The sequence below is a fragment of the Prionailurus viverrinus genome, chromosome A2 (assembly GCF_022837055.1).
Source record: "Prionailurus viverrinus isolate Anna chromosome A2, UM_Priviv_1.0, whole genome shotgun sequence".
NCBI classification, from domain to species: domain Eukaryota; kingdom Metazoa; phylum Chordata; class Mammalia; order Carnivora; family Felidae; genus Prionailurus; species Prionailurus viverrinus.
In genome coordinates, this window is record NC_062562.1 from 124,774,130 (window position 1) to 124,797,038 (window position 22,909).

At 38.4% G+C, this 22,909-nt stretch overlaps 1 protein-coding gene and 1 pseudogene across 9 annotated transcripts in view; one reads left to right on the forward strand and one right to left on the reverse strand.

The window, feature by feature from the left end:
• Nucleotides 1–2,231, reverse strand: part of LOC125161132 (uncharacterized) — an 89,421-nt pseudogene extending 87,190 nt beyond the window's left edge.
• Nucleotides 1–22,909, forward strand: part of BBS9 (Bardet-Biedl syndrome 9) — a 458,993-nt gene that overhangs the window by 344,514 nt on the left and 91,570 nt on the right. The gene's annotated exons all lie outside the window — the stretch shown is intronic.

Sequence of the window (22,909 nt, forward strand, 5' to 3'; positions counted from 1 at the left end):
GGCAAGATTGGGAAGACTTTGAATATTGTGATTAAATTACTTCATAGCATGGGCAAGACCTATAACTTCCACAAGTATTTCTTTTTTACAGAAGGATGGTAAGAATAGATCAGTTAGGAAATACAAGTACATAAAATGATATTTTAGAATTAAATTATGTGGTGTGATATTTATTGTATAATGTTGCATAAGATAAGCAAATCATCTAAAATATGATTGCATTCATGTAAACTTGTATACATATCTGTATGTGTGTGGCTAGTTTCAGAAAGAATTGTCTGAAAAGGTATTTCCTGAAATATTAATAAGTGCTGTCTCTAGCATAGTTTGAGTGATCTTTTCTCCTCTTTTTCAGGTTAGATGAAGTCTGCTTCAGTGAATTAGAGGTGATTTGAGAAGGAGTGGAGAGTAGGAAATATATATAGGGAGATACTTTGAAGGTGGAACTGAAAGTACGTGGGGTTTTTCTCCATATTTAAGTGGATAAAGGAAGGCTTGTGAGTTAAATACGATGTTGAGGTTTTGAGGCAGTTAGCATCACTAATAGCAAACTTGGGAGGGATGTGCATCCTGTGAATTGGGACACTTTTCATTTGAACATTGGCTTATTAATGTCAATATCCTGAGCTAGTATGTAAATTCATGAAGCGGCAGCTGGAAGAGTAGCTGTGAGTGAATTCAAGTAAAGCAGAAATTAGAGTATAAGCAAGAGGCTGGTGGCTAAATTGTGATTTTTGTATCTCAGAATTCAACAGTCTTGAAAAAACCAACTGTCTTCTCAATTCTCATATATTCCTGAAGAAAATGGACAAGTATGGTTTGTACTCATTTTAGAGACTGAGGAAGTAAGAGTTTGGGAAATAGAGGAATTTCTGGTTATGCTGAGGTGCTTACTAAGTGGAAAGGAGAGGGTTTCCCTGTTGGTTGACTACCATGTTGCCTTGGTTGGGAAGAAAAAAGTCCGTCACTGATACTCATGTAAACCATTGTGATTGGTCTTTTGGTTGTAACTCTCTTTTCTTTTTCAATCCAGATTTTAAAAAAAGGAGAGGGGCTCTATTTCTAAAAGCTGTGGTGGCCTATTTTTTAAGTTTAACTGATAACATAGGTGAGATGCCATGAAGGGTAGCTGAAAATAGAAAACACAATTGTATAATTGAGACAAAAATATCCTGGAAATAACATTATGTTTAGTAGTAGGTTTTAGAGCTTCTAATTATACTGGTCTTTTCCCTCTCCTAATTACTAATTGTAGAATACGTTTCTTTCAATTTAAGAGTTAGTCAGCCTTAAATTTGTCTGTTGAAACTATGTTAGAAACCACACTATTTCCAGTTTAGTTGAAATTATATGGTATTAAACCTTTATCTTTCCAGGTTCTATAGACTTCAGCAGAAATGTTGGGATTCAAAGCATTAGTGCTTCAATGGCTTTCAGAGGATAATACCCTTTTGTTGTTTGGGCCATACACACTTTACCATTTCTGTTTCTGGGCTGTTCTGGAATGGGATTTATTCATTTCCCTTAGATAAAATTGTGTTATTTATCTCCATTCTAAAGGTGGATTAGTAAGCAAGATTCTAGATAGAAATCAAGAAAAGGGACAGTTTTACATTTTAATCTCGTATCTTGAGTAAATCATGAATTCTACATGAAGAATAAACACCTGTATTTTCTTCTGGGAAATAGCTTAAACACAGACTGAAATATTTGATAATTGATAGCCTATCTTGAAATAATCTGGTTCTTGACCTTCAACAAAAAATCTTTGTACTCCATAAAGAGAAGTTGTTAGTTTCAATATCGACCTCGACCAAGATGGAAATACTGGGCACTCTTTTTGGACACTCTAATCACCAAGCTCAAATCTTTTTTTGATTTGTTATGTCCTCACATAATTGATTTTCCAGAACTTTCTACTCTATAACTTTTGCCTTAATATTTTTTTAAATGTTTATTTATATTTGAGAGAGAGAGAGACAGTGTGCGAGCAGGGGAGGGGCAGAGAGAGAGAGAGATGGAGACAGAAAATGAAGCATTGCCTTTTTTTCCACATGGCTTTCTTCATTGCTTTATGAAAACATGATGTCATTAGCCCACAAAAACAGTCTTACGTCTTTGCCTTCACTGGCATACAGACCTTGCTTGGAATCACCTCTAATCTTCTTCAACAGAACTAATTTAAGATCTTCAACCTCCAAGGAATCTTTTTTAACAACTCCAGCCTTCATTTATTAAACTCATCAAGATCAATTACAGGAAATATTTTGAAGTTTACCACTGAATGTAGTATCCTGTGTGATATTTTCCTTGGTTTAATAGATGTTAGTTTGATCTCAAACTTTTACAGAGTGTTACATTTAAGCTTTTAAATACAAGAATCATCTTTTTGAGGAATAGTATCAGGCACATAGCAAATGATCAACAAGTACTTGACATTAGTATTGAGGTAATATGGAAAAAAAGGCCTTGTAAGGAGACCTAAATCTTACTGATACTATTTGAACTGAACTGAGACTGTTTTGATTGTGCTCAGCCAGGATGAATCACTTAAATCAAATTTAGCAAGAAGTTGCACTTGTTCATTAGAAGAGGCAGCCCAGTAGTACCCAGGAATATTGGGGGAAAAAAAAGTAGGTTAAATCAAATTAGATTTCTCTATGTGTCTCAAGCAGTCTGGATGAAAATATATATAAAATATTCCTACATTGTCAGACATGGGCCACAGATTTGAGTTCTCTCTAGTCAGTACAAACTTGGAATCACAGCCATTTTTAAAGGATGCTTAATGTTTTAAGTGTGCCTTCGTGGCTCAGTTGGTTAAGCATCTGACTCTTGATTTTGGCTCAGGTCATGATCCCTTGGTTTTGAGTACGAGCCCCATACTGGGCTCTGCACTCTGAGAGTGGGATTCTCCCTCTCTCTCTCTTTCTATCTGCCCCACCCCTGCTTTCCTGGGTGTTCGCATGTTCCATGTCTCTCTCTCTCTCAAAATAAGTAAACTTAAAAAAAAGATTCTTAATATCTTAAAGAAACTGTGGACATTTCTTTTTCTTGTTTTAATTTTTTGTTTGCTTATTTGCTGCTGTTTGGATTTTCAATATCAGATTGACTTCTCTATTACTGAGAGGAATTTTTCTTCTGGGTCACATTCTAATGTGGACATGGTGGGATGCAGGTAATAATCAGCCTTGATAAGAGTGGGAAGATACAGTCAAATTAGTTGGTACCTTCAGATCTGAAATCAAATAGTTGATTAGGTGTGAACCTTAAGAAGGTCACTGGCTCACTTTACCCCAATTGTTCATTCTTGCCAGTTCTTTGCTGCAGTGGAGATAGCCACTGGAAAAAAGATGAATTCATTCACTGATTGAATCCAGTGCCTGATGACTCATGAGTAGCTGGGTGTAATTCTAATGATCACACAATGGTGAGCTGAAGCCTGATTTCCTAACTTTGAAAATTTATCTTTTTTGTGTTCTTTCAGGGATGGGGGAGCTCTGTAGGGGAACAACCACAATGGTTTTTGTCCTCTCCAAAATTCAGGGACATAATTTTTTAGCTCAGGACTCCCTGCCAAAGTTGAATCTGGAGCCGTTTTTTCTCTGAATCTAAATTATCTAGGCTAACTTGTTTTTAAGCTTACAATCGGGAACAAATGCATATTATTCAATTGGGCTGTACATGGGTCTCCTCATGATTGTGTGGGTCAGGAGCAACCCCACTGAGAACCCATGGGGAAAGAAGTGCTGGAAATTAGGGAGCCAGCAGAGTGTCTCCTCTATGGCTGCATCCCTGTGCTTCTGAGAAAAAGCTATCAAGAAATGAAATTTGTTTAAATCAGATTCTGGTTTTGTGTATGTAGGGAGTTGCTGAACATAGAAATGATTCTGTTAAGATTTATTCTTTAAAGTGAACAGATTTCTTCAATACTGTATCATTTCATATTTCCACATATTCAGGATATCCTTGACTAACTTTTAAATGTGTAGATTTTAAGGTGTAGGTTTGTTTCACATTTGTGAGGTTTGGGGAACAAAGCCAAGATCCTGCTCTTTTCCCTAACCCAAATCAGAAGGTGTCTTGTTGTTGTCATTGTTGTTTTTATAGACGCTGAAAAAATCTCACTAACTTCTGTTGGTTGGTTTTTTTTTTACTCCAAATCAGGAAATCTTTTAAGTATTCTTTTTTTGTTTTCTATATAATTTATTGTCAAACTGGTTTCCATACAATACCCAGTGCTCATCCCAACAACTAACTTCTGTTTCTGCAACAGAGCAGTTGCCTGTTCAGAGGTGACCCTGGTAGCCAGTTAGGTGGAAAGCTGAATTCTCCAGGGAAGCTTTTTTTTTCCTTCTAAATCTCCTTAGCTGCTTGAGACCAGAGCTGATACTCACTGGTGCTCTTACCAGCCAAGAAAACATGCTTCATTGTCCTAACCAGTGAACAAGTTGAGTATGTCTTCATCATGTGCATGTCTCAAGTCATTGACATGTTTGATTTTAGAAATTGAAAGCCAATACCAGTGTTACAGAAGGCAAAAATTATTTCTATAAAATGGTTTTATATTGAAAATCCTTTTATCTTATTAAATGTCTCCTCTACCTCTGTATAATCTGGAGAATCTTTACTCTTTAAGGACATATGCCAAAGATTCATTGTAATCCATTGGTATCCTCATGTCTTAAACAGTAATTTGTTCTAGATGCTATTTTTTCCTAGATAAGGTACTGATTTTATATTCTTTCCTTATAAAGTAGTTGAATAATAGGTCTCAGTTTGGAGTATATTAGTTAAGAATATTTGGAGAAACAGGAAAACTGGGAATCAAATTATTAAGTTGAAGGCCTGTGTTCTTTGTAGCACACTAACCAATCTTTATGCAGATTTTTGCTGCTGGAAGAAGTGGTCTGGGCCATTTCTTTTTCCCTTTCATCCCATGATCACACTTTGGTTTCCCTTTTCCTAGTAACTCTGGCCAGAATGGCCAGTTGATGTGACTGGGTCTTTGTCCTTTATAAATTGTGTTTTTCTCAACCATTAGGGAACAAACACCTTATGTCCAACCTGAGAAGGGTTAGATAGAGGCGAGGGCTCTCCTTTCACTTGCCCCTGTCCTTTTTAATATCACATCTCAACTTGATGTCCCAGTATCATAGCCTGGTGATTACAGGGAAAATAATCATCAGTGTCAGAGATGTGGTAGGTAGACTATAAACTATACATGAAATCACCTATATAGATCATAAAACTGTGACTAAGTTTCCAAGAAAATAGAAAATCAAAATAAAGCTGATTATGATCTCATTTTATGGAGAGACTGCTACCAGCCTCAAAATCTCCTCCTTCCTCCAGCCAACTATACCTATGCCCTCCCTATCCGTTTCTTTCTTTCTTTTTTTAATGTTTATTTTTGAGGGAGAGGGAGACAGAGTGCAAGTGGGGGAAGCGCAGAGAGAGAGGGAGACACAGAATCCGAAGCAGCTCTAGGCTCTGAGCTGTCAGCACAGAACCCGACTTGGGGCTTGAACCCAGGAACTGTGAGATCATGACCTGAGCTAAGTCCGCCACTTAATCGGTGAGCCACCCAGGGTCACATATCAGTTTCTTTTCATGCAACATTTATGTTTCCCCTTTCTTCTGCCAGAATGGATTTCTGACTCCTGGAACTCTTGTGGTGAGCAGTCTTCTAATAATGTGTATAATCTTTCATAATATTATTTTTTAATCATCAAACCATATTTTTTTCTAAGGATTGCTAAACCCTGCTTTTCTAAGGTGCTTTTAGGAGAATTAAAATGATGGCTGCAGGGTAAAACTCTGGAGAGCTGAAACAAAGAACTGCTTCCTGAGGGTTCACAAGCTAAACTGTAATCTTTCCCATCACTCATGTGTGCCTCAGGTGCCAACATGGCATTCTATCCCCAGATTTAAAATCTCTTCTCTGGATGGTTGGTGTGATACCTGTTATTTTATCCAAATTCAGCTCGTTATCACATTTTTGGATATTAATACCAAGAATTTAAACAAAAAGTCGCTGTGTGAATCAGTTACTGCTGTGATGGTAATCTTTTTGAAAAGTTCTTCTCTGAAAATGGATTCAGATTTCTGGTAAATGGACTCTATTGGAGGATTCTGATTTAAACTGTGGCACCTATTTGATTTAAGTAAATTAGAAAGTGAGTTATTTTTAAAACTGGTTTGTAACTCATACCTTTCCTGTTAGATACGATCTTCCCATATAGTCTATTTCAGCTACTTAGAGGGAAGAAATGATAGGTGTTGGGTTCAGAGGGACCTCTCATCCTATCAAATCCAAACTTGGACATTTCAGGAAAAGATCTCATTTTAATATATACCACATTTACTTGTGCTTGTAGACTTTTTTTTTTTGTTTCAAAGTAAAAATTTATTTTTCTTTTGTCTTTCTGCCTGTTTTGTTTTTGTTTTTATTTGTACTTTTTCACAGAGAAACTTTAAATTAGGATAGTAATGCCAGGGCTGAAACGATTGTGGATTCTTTTCCTTTTTATGTAATTCTAGTCTGTATTAGAAATGTACATAGATATTTACTACCTTTTGGCTAGTTTTGTAGTTCAAGATCACTTTGAAAACAGTCATTAAAAATTACTTTGGTAAGTGTAAGAAAGTCACTATCTTACAAATGTTTGTTAGGGTAAATCAACCTTAGCCTCTATTGAAAAGAAATGTACTTTATTACCTTCCCAAAATGGACTTTTTTCATTGAAATAATAAGAAATCAGAATTAATTTTTTAAAAACTAGTGAAAAATTTGCAGAAGTGAATTTTCTACCTCCATTCTGCAGCAACAGGAGGAACACGGGCTTTGCAACCAGACAGGTTTGGGTTTGAATCTGGCTGCATGCTTGTGGACAGTTAGTCTTTTAAACCTTTCAGATGGGCTTCAGTTTCATGAAAGCTGGAGTGAAAAAGTTTGTTATGGAGATCATAAGAAAGAACTCATGCTTGGCCTATACTAGGTTCCACTGAGAATGTAGAGGAGGATCTGGGGGGGGGGGGCTTTATGAAAATGGCCCAACTGTCCGTCAGCTGATAAATGAATAAAGATGTACACACACGTGCATGCACACACACACACACACACACACACACACACACACACCAGAATATTATTCACCAATAAAAGGAATGAAATCTTGCATTTACAATGACATGGATGGATGGGGCTAGAAAGTATTATGCTAAGCTGAAATAAGTCAGAGAAAGACAAATATCATATGATTTCACTCATATATGGAATTTGAGAAGCAAAACAAATGAGCAAAGGGAAAAAAGGGGAGGGAGAGAAAGAGAGAGAGAGAGAGAGAGGGAGAGAGAGAGAGAGAGAGTGTGAAACCATGACTCAACCATAAAGAACCAACTGATGGTTACCAGAGGGAGGTAGGTGGGGGGATAGGTTAGATAGGTGATTGGGATTAAGGAGTACAGTTCTATGAGCACCAGGTATTGTATGGAAGGGTTGAATCTCTATATTGTACACCTGAAACCAGTATTATACAGTATGTTAACTGGAATTTAAAGAAAAACTTTAAAAAGAAAAAAAAGAAGAAGAGACAGTGCCCTACAGGGCAGCTAGGAAATGCCATTGGAACAGTTATTCTCTGGGAACTGGATTCCCAGAACCTCAAGATTCTCTGGGAACCTTGGCATTGGGAGGTATAATTCCAAACAAAATACCAAACAAAAACATATTTAATAGATTGTAAGATGTTAATTTTAAGGTACATTATTGATGTTATTACCTTTGAAGATAAAAAGTAAAATTAGCACATTAAATGAACACCGAGATAAGACACATTATGATTTGAAAATCATTAGAATGTGTACATATGAGGGCACCTAACAAGCAAAGTGCATTATGGAATTAAGGAAACATGCTATTTGCTGGGCATCACAACTGCTATGCTAGGTATTAGCTGTACTTCAGATAGTAGTGTTAAGCCAGTATGGTACTTTTCCAAGACATAACAGATGGCATTTATTTCTGTTCACTTGGAGAGATATTTGTTGATCCCTGCTATGTGTTAGACCTTGTACTATGTACCGGGAACACAGTAGTAACACAAAACACACGGGTGCCTGGGTGGCTCCATCAGTCACGTGTGTGACTCTTGATCTCAGCTCAGGTCTTGATCTCAGGGTCTTGAGCTCAAGCCCGGCACTGGGCTCCATGCTGGGTGTGGAGCCTACTTAAAAAAAAAAAAACCAGACAAAACACAATTTCTGCCTTCACATAGCTTAAAATTATCAAACAAGTAATTCTGAATGTGATGCATGTAATGGAAGGGGACATACAGGTGCTTTGAGAGTGTAGGGTATGGAAATTATGCTATACATGTTGGTAAATAATGTATATAACTTGTGTGACAAAACAGTCCCATGAAGAGATGCTGAAATTAATGGGACTGTGTAAACTAGAGATGAAAAGGCAAAGAGAAGGGTTGCTATTCAATGTAATAGTTTTTTGTTTTATTTTATTAAAAAAATTTGGCTGGGCATTTAGCTAGGTTACAAAAACTAAATTAGTAATAGTGTTAAGCTCTCTTGAGTGCTTTATTGTGTGCTAGGTGTCATGACAAACACATATGCTGCATCTCATTTGAGCTCCACAGCAAATACCTCTCTTTTATGGAGGAGAAAACTAAAGTTTAAAGAGATTAAGGGACTCTCATAGCATCAGACTCCAGTGAGTGGTGGGACAGGACCAGAGCCCAGATTCAGATTTAATCATTTGTGATGTAGATGATTTCTGCTCTTCCATACTTATTGTGGTTGTTTCATGTTTGCAGAGTTTGTGATTATTGCAGGGGTTATAAACCCAAATGACTACAGGGCCAGTCAGGTAACAGAGACAGATGGAAGACAATAGGAGTGATGTTCAGGATTGTATGTGCTTTTCTGAACCAAAGACATTCAACTAGTCAAATGTGGATTTATTTAAAAGAAGGACAAATGGGGTGCACCTGGGTGGCTCAGTCCATTTAAGCATCTGACTCTTGGTTTCGGCTCAGGTCATGATTCACGGGTTTGTGAGTTTGTGCCCCACATCAGGCTCTGCACTGACAGCCTGGGGCCTGCTTGAGATTCTCTCCCTCTCACTCTCTCTCCAGCACTCCTCTGCTTGCATTCTCCCTCTCTCAAAATAACATAAAAAAAAAGAAGATAAGGACAAAAGAGTCTGTGGGCCTTCATCCTCAAGAAGTCAGGTTGGTGGTGAAGGCTTGTTTATAGATTTTTCTTATATTAACTCAACCCAACAGTCTTGTATAACACTTATCATCTAGCGTGTGTGTGTGTGTGTGTGTGTGTGTGTGTGTGTGTGTGTGTATGTGTGTGTGTATCTAAAGATACAGTATGACAGGTTGGGAAATGCTTGGGCCTTGGAGGTTTTAGATAGACCTGGTTTGAATTTGGGCACTGCTGTGTGATTTTGAACAAGTTGCTTAACTTGTCTGAACCTTGTTTTCTTCATAAGTCAAAAATAATAATTATCTAAATTGTTGTTGAAAGTTTTAGGAATAATAAACATTGATTTCTCAGGACTGTGCCTGGCACATAGTGGGCACACAGTAAGCAGCAGTTGTTGTTTTTATTAATATATTTGTTTTCCTTGTTGTTGGTTCTTTGCAGGCAGCTCTTAAATCACATTTATCCCCATCACTTAGCATTAACTTGACATTGCACACTACTTTTGCCAATTTGGTCATGGGTAATCTTCAATTCTTTTCATAAGTAATGATACACATCAAAAAGCTTGAAGGGGATAAGAATGAACTGTTTTCCTGTAACCATTCTCCTTGGCTATAATGGAAGTAAGTCTTCGGTCAAATTTTGCCATACACAAAGACATTTATTAAATAAACGTTTATGGGGCACATGGGTGGCTCAGTCGGTTAAGTATCCGACTCTTGATTTCAGCTCAGGTCACGATATCACAGTTTGTGAGCTCAAGCCCCACATCAGGCTCTGTGCTGAGATGCTCTGTGCTGAGAGCACTGAGTGCTTGAGATTGTCTTTCCCTGTCTCCCTCTGCCCCTACCCCACTCATGCTCTTTCTCTCTCAAAATAAATAAATAAACTTAAAAATTTTTTATATAAACATATATAAGTATGGAACAATTCATACAGCCTACTGTAGGCTGGGTGAAGGTTCAAACTCCATCTTTTAGGCACTAGAATACAACCTTTCTAGAAAGGTAAGACAATAATTCAAGACAGAATACACTTACCCTCATAATGGGCATCAGATAGCTAGAAATCTATCCCAATGGCAAGACACAGGATCATTTAGACTCAAGCCTTGGACTATACCCCCTCAGTGCCTTCCTGGCTTCTTATACACTTTTCAAAGGAGAGTATGAATACAAAAATATTCAGCCAGTTCATGTATTTGATACTGTTAATAGCAAACAATTTCAATACTGTTTGATACAGTGAATCTCTTTCTAACACCCATAATGCTGATTTTCAAACCTTTGATCTCCCCAATCAAAACCTATTTCTGAAATTCATTATAGTAATTACAAAGTCTTTGGTATTGCTGGAGACACCAATAGCCCAAGTGCTAGTGTAGCCCCTTCTGACATGTGAGCTTTGCTTGCAATTATAGATGGATAGCTGTTTTGAGCCCAAACTCAGTATCTAGAGCAGTGTTTCTCCATTAGGATGATTTTTCCCCTAAGGAGATATTTGGCAGTATCTCAAGGCATTTTTGGTTGCCATAGCTGAGGGGAGGGTGTGTTTATACATCCACAGATAGTTTATACAGTTCAGAGTGCTGCTAGACTTTCAACAATGCAGGAAAAGTTCCCACAACAAAGATTTGGATCCAAATGTCATTAATGAGGATGTTGAGATACTGCTATGGAGTGTAGCTTAAACTGACTTATCTGCTTATTACATCATATTATCTTGTCTATGATGATTTATTTTAAAGCTAAATTACAGGCTTTATAACATTCATGACATAACTTAATGGTAAAGACTTGAATTTACTAATTCATTGTAATGTAATACTTGTGGAAAGTATGAATTTAGAAACTAGTTACTTACTATCTATGGTAGACCTAAATAAATAACATAGCCTATAGAAACTTTTTAAAAATGGTAGGCCTTAGTCTTATTCACTGGATTGTAGGAATGGATTTCCATTGCCCAGGCAGTGCTCCTATAAATTACTATCTTAATAGACACTCTTGTGCTGCTGAGTTATCAGGGTTTTTAATTTACTTCACTGTAATAAACGTACATTAAATGTCTTTGGCCTAGAGGAGTTTATAGCACAGAAGAAATCAGGCACCACATATCTTCAGCAAGGCCACTTCCAATTGTAATGTCCCAACAACCTATGGTCTGTTTCATTCCATGTGAAACCAGGAAGCTCCACTCATTGCCTTTTGTTACTATTTCCATGTGGTCTGAGCTATGGCTTATATGGTTGCATGCAGCCTTATAAATGTCTTGCCTAAGTACTGCCAGATAGTAGTGGTATAACTATGTATTTTATCTAAGAAAGCAAAAATAAATATAAACCACAGGTGTTCGAGAGAAATGGCCTTTAAAAATGTTTTAAAAGAAGATTCATAGAAAGAGAAAACGATTTCACTTTATTGGGAAAATGCCACATTCACCTCTTAAACTCTGGAATGAAGGAAATGGTCAGCAGCATCGTCAACACTGTTGGAGTCTCCAGTTTCTATTTTTGCCTTTTTGGGTGGATTATCAACATGCCTTAATTGATCACATGTAATAATGTGTCTTCGTGTTAACGGCCTTACTAAAGGAATGCTCTTAGGATAACCAACCAGCTACCCAACTATCCGCCATTTGCCTTCATTGGAGATGGCACTCAAGGCTGTGTGGGTGGCTACATAATTACTGACATGTCTGCCTGTAGGAATGTGGTCTGAAATATTCTAAACTTAGGAACTATTCACATCGGACCTCTTGGATGTTGTTTTTGGACAGTGATAACTGTGGCATTCTCCAGGGTTTGTAAAACGAGCTCTGACTTTGCCAACCATAGATTCCAGCTTTAACAGCGATCTGTTCAATGAGTAACCATGGTCCAGGGAATGTTCATTCTTTTTTTTTAACAACTTGATTTCATTAATTATTATTTTTTAAATTGGGGTTTTACTTGGCTTTAAGTAGTTCATTTTATGGAAAGGGGTAAAAATTTGGTCAGCAGGGGAGTGGAGGGTAGGGGGAAGGTAAAAATAGTAATCAGGTTTGAGATCAGTTGTATTTTTAACATTATATTAGCCAAGCATTGGAGTTAGTTTCCTTTTAGGTGATTAAGTTACATGTCTATTTTGTGAATAAACTTTGCAGAAATAGCAAAATTTGTCTCTATGTCACTTGCAAATGATTTATTGTCTTTCTCATTTAATATTTTTATGTATCAGTGGTATATGTTTTAAAAGTCCCAGCCAAAGTCTATATTCCAGCACTGCCTACCTTTCATATTCTTCTGGGCAGAACATTAAAAAAGAAGAAAAAAAGGGTCCTATAGTACATAGTATAAGGAAATTTCTCAGGAATAATTTGTTTTTGTAAAAGAAGTTTTAAATGAATTCTCAAGGCATTTGGCAAGTGTGGATTGGTGTCAAGGAAAATTATAATCCTAGACCAGTAAAACCATCATGACTTCTAAGAGTCACAGCGATCATACCTTAGTGTTCCAAAGCATCAGGTGATTTGGCCAATTAGCAGGTCTCTTTTTATGAAGACAAATCATGTGTGACTGAAATATTTTACTAAAGGGTACATTTTCCCTGTTATTTTAATAGCTACCCAAATGATAGCATGGTTAAAAATGTATTCTAATCCTGGGTTTGGTTTAGGAATTTCAGCTAAATGCTCGTTATAGGGGAATCTTAAGATTTTACTCTGTGAGAGGTGCAATAGAATGTAATCTAGTCCCCTATTCTATTTGTACAAAATAACATAGTAGCAAAAGTAGTTTAGAACTGGAATCTTCCTATGCCTTCCAGTTAAAATCCCAGGGTTCTCTTTTATCTAGCTAAAGGTTCAGCACATAGATAATGAAACACTTCTTATGTGCTTATCTGGTGTTCAAATCATCCCACCATTTCTCTTTTCATTTTGAACCTTATTTCATTGTTTCTGTTAAAAGAACAATTCTTTGGGATACAAATTGGATCTTTTCAGCCAAAGTAAAAGTTTAGACATGGTAAACTTTTTCTTCTTCCTTATTGCAGGGGCTTTCCCAGTCTGTAGCAAACACCATCACCAATAATATCGTTGAGTGGGAAGCATGCCCTTTTTCTTGCCTGCTTCCAAATCTCCCCTAGACTGAAAGTGTATCTTTCTTTCTTTCTTTCTTTCTTTCTTTTTTTTTGGATTTAGTTTTTTAAATTTACATCCAAATTAGTTAGCATATAGTGCAACAATGATTTCAGGAGTAGATTCCTTAGTGCCCCTTACCCATTTAGCCCATCCCCGCTCCCACAACCCCTCCAGTAACCCTCAGTTTGTTCTCCATATTTATGAGTGTCTTCTGTTTTGTCCCTCTCCCTGTTTTTATATTATTTTTGTTTCCCTTCCCTTATGTTCATCTGTTTTGTCTCAAAGTCCTCATATGAGTGAAGTCATATGATATTTGTCTTTCTCTAATTTTGCTTAGCATAATACCCTCTAGTTCCATCCACATAGTTGAGAATGGCAAGATTTCATTCTTTTTGACTGCCGAGTAATACTCCATTGTATATATACACCACATCTTCTTTATCCATTCATCCATCGATGGACATTTGGGCTCTTTTCATACTTTGGCTATTGTTGATAGTGCTGCTGTAAACATGGGGGTGCACGTGTCCCTTCGAAACAGCACACCTGTATCGCTTGGATAAATGCTTGGTAGTGCATTTGCTGGGTCGTAGGGTAGTTCTATTTTTAGTTTTTTGAAGAACCTCCATACTGCTTTCCAGAGTGGCTGCACCAGCTTGCCTTCCCACCAACAGTGCAAAAGTATCCTTGCCAACATCTGTATCCTTGCCAACATTTGTTGTTGTCTGAGTTGTTAATGTTAGCCATTCTGACAGGTGTGAGGTGGTATCTCATGGTGGTTTTGATTTATATTTCCCTGATGATGAGTGATGTTGAGCATTTTTTCATGTGTCGGTTGGCCATTTGGATGTCTTCTTTGGAAAAGTGTCTATTCATGTCTTTTGCCCATTTCTTCACTGGGTTATTTGTTTTTTGGGTGTTGAGTTGGATAAGTTCTTTATAGATTTTGTATACTAACCCTTTCTCTGACATGTCGTTTTGCAAATATCTTCTCCCATTCCGTCGGTAGCCGTAAAAATATTTTTTTTGAATATTTGTTTCTTTTTGAGAGACAGAGACAGAGCATGAGCAGGGGAGGGGCAGAGAGAGAGTGAGACACAGAATCTGAAGCATGCTCCAGGCTCCAAGTTATCAGCACAGAACCTGATGTGGGGCTCGAACTCACAAAATGCGAGATCATGACCTGAGCCGAAGTCGGACATTTAACCAACTGAGCCACCCAGGTGCCCCCGTTGGTTGCCTTTTAATTTTGCTGATTCCTTCGCTGTGCAGAAGCTTTTTATTTTCATGAGGTCCCAGTAGTTCATTTTTGCTTTTGTTTCCCTTGCCTCCGGAGACGTGTTGAGTCAGAAGTTGCTGCGGCCAAGATCAAAGAGGTTTTTGCCTGCTTTCTCCTTGAGGTTTTTGATGGCTTCCTGCCTTACATTTAGGTCTTTCATCCATTTTGAGTTTATTTTTGTGTATGGTGTAAGAAAGTGGTCCAGGTTGATTCTTCTGCATGTCACTGTCCAGTTTTCCCAGCACCACTTGCTGAAGAGACTATCTTTGTTCCATTGGATATTCTTTGCTGCTTTGTCAAAGATTAGTTGGCCATACATTTGTGGGTCCATTTCTGGGTTCTCTATTCTGTTCCCTTGATCTAAGTGTCTATTCTTGTGCCAGTACCATACTGTCTTGATGATTACAGCTTTGAAACTGTATCTTTCTAACCAAAGGGCAGCCATGTGAACAAAACATTCATTTCAGCAGTCATTAGAGCTGTCTGTATCCTGGTGTTAGGCAGCTGTGGCTAAAGGTGAATTGGAAAGATTTTTTGTTGTTGTTTTAAACAAATTTTTTTAATGTTTATTCATTTTTGAGAAAGATGGAGATAGAATGTGAGGGGGTCAGAATCAGAAGCAGGCTGCAGGCTCCGAGCTGTCAGCACAAAACCCGACACGGGCCTCGAACTCACGAGCTGTGAGATCATGACCGAGCTGAAGTCGGACGCTTAACCGACTGAGCCACCCAGGTGCGCCCCCCCCCCTTTTTCTGGTAAGTAGATGACAGATATATTGAGGTAGATCTGTTGTTTCCATATGACATCTCTTGGGTTCCATTCACATTGGGAACTTGACAATGCTTGATTGTGTCTGGGATATAAGAAACAGTTTAGTTATGCCGGAGTTTTAGGTGGACTGACTTTGAGTTTCATTAATTCAGGCAGCATTTCTGGGATACCCACTGTGTACCGAGTAGCAGAAAATTGAGGGCATGGTGGGGACTTATCTATTGCTTTTTTTACGCTGGAATTTTCTGGAATGAGTGTGAGTTTTCCCTCTTCCTTCCCATAGTGTACTTTACAAACCTTTTATTTAAAACACCAAATTTTGTACATTTTGAATAAGGTATAAAAGAAAAATAACATCTAGCTCCCTGATTAACAAGCCTCAGAGGATTCTTGGAGAGCAAATTATGGCAGCCAAGTTGAATGTTTGTATGTGTGTATTTTTAAAAACAAATTATTATTACTATTTTTTGAAGTTTGTGTGTTTATTTTGAGAGAGACAGAGACAGCGCAAGTGGGGGAGGTACAGAGAGAGAGAGAGAGAGAGTCCCAAACAGGCTTCATGCTGCCAATGCAGAGCCCGACGAAGGGCTTAAATTCATGAAACTGCAAGATCATGACCTGAGCTGAAATCAAGAGTCAGACGCTTAACCGACTGAGCCACCCAGGTGCCCCGTGTGTATATATTTTAATAGAATTCCTAAAGGACTAAAAAAAGTCATCCAAAACTTGTAACCTTACATGGCTTGTATTATGTATTCGATACATGGTCTCATGACATTTTACTTTGAAATTTGATTAAATGTGGCTACAAATGAGCATTGTTCCATTGAGTGACCACACAGAGAGAGCCGGAAAACATTGCAACATAATCAGCTGTCCTGCATCACCTTAGGTGGCAGTAGTAATGTGCCTCAAGTATTGGAGAAGGAGCTTCCTTTTTTCATTGTCACTGTTAACCTGACAGAAAAAGTAGAATTGGCCTGATATTACTACACTGAAATGAACCCTCAACTATGGAGTATTCAGAAAGAATAACCAGGAGCCAAACAAATTAGGAATGCATAGAAAGGATGTTAACTACTCGAGTATTATTTTATAGGTGAAAACCAAGTCTGAGGAAGGTAGAGGAGCTGGCCAAAGGTTGTACAGCTAGTAAGTAGCGTTACCAGCATTCACACATATCTACCTGACTCTAAAGTTATTTGATTATTGCATCATCCAGAATGTTGCTAAGCCCAAGTTATACAATATGGTATAGCCATTAACATATCAAAGTTGTTTCTTAAATAAAGGTGCCTTTGTGTTAATTTATCACCCTTACATGAATTATACTTTCACAGTACTTTTTACTTATTACTTTTAACAGCTTTATTGAGATATAATTTATATGTAAACAATTCACCCAATTAAGGTGTACAACTTAATGATTTTTAGCGTATCCACAAGGTTGTGCAACCATTAGCAGTCACTTTCCATTCCCTCCTATCCCACACCCACCCCTTGCGCTAAGAAGCCACTAGTCTGTTTACAGTGTTTATAGATTTGCCGATTCTGTACATTTCATATAAATGGGATCACACAAATGCAGTCCTTTGTGACTGGCTTCTTTAACTTAGCAGAATGTTTTTAAGGCTCATCCATGTAGTAGCATGTGTAACTACTCTGTTTCTTTTTATGGCTGAATAATATTCTGTAATATTGATATGCCTCATTTAATTTATTCTTTAGTTGATGGACATTTGAGTTGTTTTTCCTTTGGGGGCTATTATAAATATTGCTGACATAAATATTTGTGAACAAGTCTTTGAGTGGACATATATTTTCCTTAATCTGGGGTAGAAACCTAGAATTGTCATTGCTGCCTCCCCTGGCAACTCAGTGTCTACCTTTCTGAGGAACTGACAACCTGTTTCCAAAGCGACTACCTGATTACATTACCACTCTCAATGTTTGAGGTATTCTGATTTCTCTGTGTCTTTGCCAACACTTGGTATTATGCATCTTTTTACCTCTTTAATTTAATTCTCATAATGATATGAATTAGCCAAAGAAAATATTCTTACTGCCATTTTATAGATAAAAACTCCAAAATCAATAAACATTAAATGAGAAACACAGGATGAGTGCAGAGGGGAAGTGGTGTGGATCATTCAAAACAACATATCATCCAAAAGGAATTTAAGTTTTAAAATCTGACACAGCTATGTTGGATGTTCTTAATCCTGTTTCCCACCCCTGCATTTTAAAGGTGATGAAACTAGAGCCCAGATAAGGGAAGTGAATTGATCACTGACTTAAAGCTGCTTGGTAGGGTGGTCAGTCCATTGCATGGCCTATTGCATTCAGCCCTCAGGGATGTACAAACTCATCCATGTCATAGCACTCCATTTTCTTAACTCATTCATCGATGCTGGACTTTTATTAAAATAAATACATCTCAATTCATTTGGGGTATTAGAAGGTCAGCAAAGTTGAAACCTCCCATTGGGGAGCTTCTGATAGAATTTGTTCCACATTTTGCCTATGATTACATTGATGTGAGGGCAGGAAATTAATGCGGGTACTGTTACTTGGTGACATTCTTGGATCAGATGGCTTGGATATGAATTCTGGTTCTGTCACTGACTAACTGCTTGACCCTTTCTGTATTTCTGTCTCTTTATTTTTAAATATGGGCAATAATAGTGTCTATCTCATAGAACTGTTTTGAGAATAAAATGAGCTAATTGCTGTAAGGAGATTAGCACAGTGCTTGACTCCTAGAAAGTCCTCAGTAAACGTTGACAATTATTATTACATAACATCAGCTTGCTTAGACCACTGAAAACATTGTAGTCTGAGATTTGTAGAAAATAAATAAATCATCCTTTTTCAAAAGTAGCTTCACTAAAGGAGCAGGCATAGGAAATAGCTAATTTCTAAAGTCTTCATAATTTTGAGCTATATGGAACCTAATGCAATTAAAAATTAGTTTTAATGTTTATTTCTTTTGGGAGAGATAGAGAGCAAGCAGGGGAGGGCCAGAGGGAGAGGGAGAGAGAGAATCCCAAGCAGACTCTGTGCTTCTCTCTCAGAGCCTGATGTGGGGCTTGATCCCACAAACTGAGCCTAAATCAAGAGTCAGATGCTCAACTGATGGAGCTACCCAGGTGCCCCCGCAATACAATTTTTTTGAGAAACAACTCCCCAATCCTTTACAAATTATGAACTCATTTCCTTTTACTGTAACTTTGGTCAGAAACCAACCTGAAAATTTCAATTTGAGGTGACCTCATCTCCAACAATGTGGAAGTCTCACTAAAGCACCTATGCCTGTTATGAATGTAATATATTAGTAGTGTTTATCCTTAGTATCTTTCTTTGTTTATCAAGATGAAAACCCACTGAATTATTTTAAGGCGCCTACTGTATATATTTGTGTTCCATTGTGGAAGAAGGAGCACTCAATGGGCAATCAGGAGATAGGATTGGAATCCTGGCCCTTCTCTGCTGTAGTTCAGGACTTAGCTCATCTGAGCCCTAAGCTTCTGTTTCCTCATCTGGAAATGGGGGCTGTAGGGATCAATAATTTTTCCTCAGAGGGTAGTCATTAGGACCAAGTGATAATCTGAATATAACAGCACTAGCACAGTGCCTGGCCCACAGCGAGGGCTCAATAAATGACAGCTAAACAGCAGTGTAATGGGGTTCTGTGTGCCACACATGAGATTTGGAGGCAGATTCGATGGTGAGTTTAGGTGAAGAAATTGGACATGTCTGTGTTCACATAGAGCATGATTCATGTCTACTCTGCTGTTGCTGCTGCTGCTTTCCTGTAACCAATTTTAGAGCCTATCTTGGCAGCTGGAAGTATTTGGGATTAATTTCACACTCACTTTATGAGTTGAGCATTTTCCTGCAAGCAGCTCCCTGGGCCTCTGCCTCATTACTTTGGCATCAACTGATATGGCAGTTGGACATAGATGTCCTTTGGGGTCTCCATTTTATTTGGAAACCTTCAATTTGAAAAAGCAAAACAAAGACTATCAACACATTTGTGCCTGAAATCGTTAGCATTTATTGTTTCCTAAACCCCTCCCTTTCTATAGTTCTGTTGAACACCAGGGAACACACATCTTGCACAGCCAGTGATAAGCACTAAAAAGTCACACTCCTTCAGATTCAAATCCTAGCAGCTGGTTGGCCTCATTTCACATTTCCAGGTGAGCAGCAAGATCCTCTAGGCCTTGGTGGGACAGATCTAAATCTTGATGGGTCTAGTTTTTCCAGCCTTTTTTACTATGTTAATTCTGCTAAATTCATTTGGCTCTCATGGAGAACAAAGTAAACTTGGCTGTTACGTGTAAAACTAAATTGAGAACATGGAGATCTGTTTAGTATTTCATGCTGGCCAGTAGGTCAGGAAGATTTTCCTTGGGGGTAATTTACATAAGGAATTGTTTATCCCATTTCTTTCCAATTTCTGTGACCATTTGGGGATAGCAGACTTTCCACAATGGCACAGAAATATAACCAGCGAGACCAAAACTTAGAGAAATGAAGCTTCTCCCGGATTGATGTATTTTGGGCCTTGCCTAGGAAAGATCCTGTGGCTTGGGCTGCTGTCTCACTGAGAAGTCATTCTTCTACCACAGCTGTGTTTAGCAAGTTGGGTGGGTCCACGAACTGACATGCTGTTACACTTAGTAAGAATTTTCCCTTGATAGTGAGGAACGTGCATAAAAGCCTCACTTAAGTCCCAACAAATGCCCAAATGTTTACTGTGACCGATAGCTGCTTTGAGTGCAGCTTCCATCAGGTGACAGCCCCAAGTCAGAGTACTCCGTGGCCACCCAGTACCTATAGTGTTACATGCACGCTCTCCACCTTGACATTCTGCTTCCTCTTCAGCAGTTGCCCAGATGACCTTTTTTTGTCTCATCAAATGCTTTTCCCAAACTGGAATATTTGCTCCTTCCTGAACAAGCAGCCTCTGCTTTTCTGCTTTAATGAATTTGCTCAAGTTGTTTCCTGTACTTTTGAAGCCCCCTCACCCAATATCTGTTCTTGAGGATGAATTTTAGGTACCTCTTCTCAGTGGCACACTGGTAAATATTTGACAACTGGTTCTCTGGGAAGGTGGGAGTTTGGGAGGAGACCTGGCTCTGTAACATTTGTTGATGTTCATGTGGTAAATACTTCCACCATGGCTGATTTCAAGCTACCAACGTGAGGTCACTGAAGGTGAAGTTGGGAAGAAATGGGCAGTAGCCCACCATTGCAGAGTGTTTCCAACGTACAGATACAGTAGGCATAAGTGACCTCAAGGGCCTAGATAATAGTGAACTAATTAAGAAGTAATGAGTTTTGAGTATTTATCACCTTTGTTTTGGTGTAATTTCTTTAAGTTTATGTAACTTAAGTTTTAAGTAATGGTCGTGTTTAACAGCTGGCACACAAAATTGAAAACAGGACAACCTGTCCTTTCTCTGGAGCCTGTAGGAGCTGGCCAAGTTGCTTCTTCCTCCACCTTTTCCTTTGTAAAGTGCTCCAGACTCAGTAATAGTTAAACCTTTCTCTGAACCTGGCAGGTGCTTCAGGTTGCACGCAGGCTTTGGATTGAGAGACTCCAAAGTACGACTCCTGGTCTCTCACTTGCTACGTGATGGTCAAGCTGCCCACTTAATTTGCACTTCCCAGTGCAAAATGAAAATGCAGGGCCCTTGTTAAAAGTCAGGAAGAAAGTGCTGTTAAAATAGCCACTAAAATCTAAAGCCTTTTCCTTTCTTCAGCAGTCTCTCTTTCACACTTTCTCATGGTGTTTTTATTTTCTATTTAATGTCATTCCAAGTATAGAAAAATTAAGATTATTTGCATGAATGTTACCGTCAATCCTTATATTGTTCAATGCCAGTTTTAAATGCAAATATAAGAGCATTTAGCTGTGAGTTAATGAACGTATCTCCCCTGCTCATGTGTATGTTCTGTTGCCCCATCATTGACTTCACGTATAAAACACAACTTCAAAAATAAAATTATTAAGAATTTAAAGACAGAGGCAGCAGGGCATTAAACCAAGCATGGAGCCGTTCGAAGCACAGGCACAGTTTACATCCCTGTGCACAGTACGGGGCAAATTTCTTACATCCGCTTAGCCTCAGAGGCCTCATCTGTAAAATAGAGATATGCCAACCAGGTGGAGGTGTGGGGATTGAACATACTGGTACCTGTATGGCACAGCAGAATGTTTGGCATGCAGTCTGTGCTCACTTAATTACAGGGATTATTATTAACCTACTAATCATAATATTAATGGCATTTTTCCTTTACAGTTCATAGGGTCTTCCCTACAGTGTCGCCACTTGCCTCTGACGTATTTTCCTTTTTCCATTATTAGCTCTCTGAAGGTAGAGATGAAATCTGTCACCATTGAATTCCCTAGAGTGGTTTCTGCAACTTCTTGCATATACCTGGCACTCAGGAGGTGTTTATAACCTTGATCTTTGTATGATTTGGGCTTATTGACAATACGCATCTGTGTCATAATATGATGGTTCCCACAATGAGGCTTAATTGGTAACACTCACAGGAAAAAAAGAATATAAATGTAGACTTTAACAGGAGTCAGTTGTAATCATGGTGAAGCTGGGGGAAGAAGCAGATGATTCCAGGTGTTTTGGTTTATGGAAAGTGTGGCCTCTGTCTCTTAGAGGAGACTTCTTGAAGTAATAGGGAAGGGTTGAGTTCCAAGCCTCATTTGAGTAAAAGAGGCCCCAGGGATATTAACTCTGGCCCATAGTAATCTGTCCCTTTGCGAACTTCTTTTACACTTATTTTCTGTTCTGCACAATTAGGACATTATTACAGTAATGTTTCTTTCCACTAATTGGTTGGATATTTATGTTTCCTGTCCAAAAAATTATAAGATCCTTATGGGCTAGAAGATATCATGTACTGTTTTGAACACCTATGGAAAGAAAGTAGCACAGTACTAGGTACGTAGTAAGCAATGCACTTTATTACAATGCTGACCTTGGTCCAAACTCCCAGGGTTCCCTGGAGAGCTGAATGGGAGTTGTGATTGTCTTTTATAACTCTTGCAGGCCCTCAACCAAATGCCAGAGTATCATGGTCTGCCTGGCATTGTCAGGCAAACACCTTGCCTCGACAGCTTTGTCTTTTCCTAACCTACATCTCTTTTCCAGTGTCTCCCAGACACTCTGAGGACTGTCCCCCAACAGCCCCCATTGCTACATGGAATTTGGGAGACCACACAGCTGTAAACTCTTACTTGTTTGAATGATGATTTTTTAACAAGCCCTTTGGGCGAGTTTCAATAAGCCATGAAATATCACCAAATGGCTCATCTGCACTAGAGTTCTGAAAGTCATCTGAGCTCTAGTCCCTCAAGCTGGCAGGGACTGACAGAAAGGAGCACACATTGCCCTAGCTTTTCCTATTCCTGTTCTGGGGGCTGTAAGACGCCTTGAGCCTCTGGGCCAGTCAGTTCATTACTTTTAATGAGCA